General features: G+C 49.1%; 1 protein-coding gene and 1 long non-coding RNA gene across 2 annotated transcripts in view; one reads left to right on the top strand and one right to left on the bottom strand.

The window, feature by feature from the left end:
* Positions 1 to 662, bottom strand: part of LOC116186372 — a 907-nt gene extending 245 nt beyond the window's left edge. The window contains exons 1-2 of the long non-coding RNA XR_004151351.1: positions 351 to 662; positions 1 to 307 (exon numbers count right to left, since the gene is read on the bottom strand). The exon at positions 1 to 307 is cut by the window's left edge and continues 245 nt beyond it. This is a non-coding gene — a long non-coding RNA (uncharacterized LOC116186372). The remainder of the gene's footprint in view (positions 308 to 350) is intronic.
* LOC102680144 (zinc finger protein 865-like) overlaps positions 1 to 685 on the top strand; it is a 37,916-nt gene that overhangs the window by 28,199 nt on the left and 9,032 nt on the right. The gene's annotated exons all lie outside the window — the stretch shown is intronic.

The following is a 685-nucleotide window of genomic DNA, read 5'->3' as shown; positions in this document are numbered from 1 at the left end:
AAAAAAAGAGAGGGAGGGAGAGAGAGAGAGAGAGAGAGAGAGAGAGAAATGACGCGAAAAGAATTGCGCGCCGCGAGAATGACCTTCGGATTTTATCGCTTTACTCCGAGAAAACGGAGGGAACCCCTCTTCGTTCCACCTCGATTTTTGCCAAAGTTTCATCACCACGCTCGCGTAAACAATCGGGATCAAAACATCCTCCGATCGAGGATCGAGGTTGGAAAGGACGATGAACGACGGAACGAGAACAACAATGACGCGACAAAAATCTCTCCACCTCCCTCTCTCTCTTTCTTTCTCTCTCTCTCTCTCTCTTTCTTTCTCTCTCTCTCTCTCTCTCTCTCTCTGACGTTTCCACGCCGATTTTCTTCCGACACCGATCAAAGATGGTCCCTTTTCTTTCCCTGGCAAAATGGCTCCACGCGAGGCCCAGCGTCACGCATCGCTACGCGTATGCTCACACCCACTTCCTTTTTACGCCACTCCCTGGCCCACACCACGGACTGGGCTTAAACGCTCGCAGGAGCGTTTCACCGGATAAATAAAACCGATGGTTCGACCAGAGGAGGAATCGCTGGATTCTTCTCCGACTAGCTTGGATAAGAAAGAAAGAAAGAAAGAAAGAAAGAAAGAGAAAGAATCGTGGAGGAAAGAAACGAGAGAAGATCTCATCGAGAGAATGATG

Source organism: Apis dorsata, unplaced genomic scaffold (genome assembly GCF_000469605.1).
Source record: "Apis dorsata unplaced genomic scaffold, Apis dorsata 1.3 scaffold_634, whole genome shotgun sequence".
In the NCBI taxonomy this organism is placed as follows: domain Eukaryota; kingdom Metazoa; phylum Arthropoda; class Insecta; order Hymenoptera; family Apidae; genus Apis; species Apis dorsata.
This window is presented reverse-complemented; position numbering and strand designations above follow the sequence as displayed.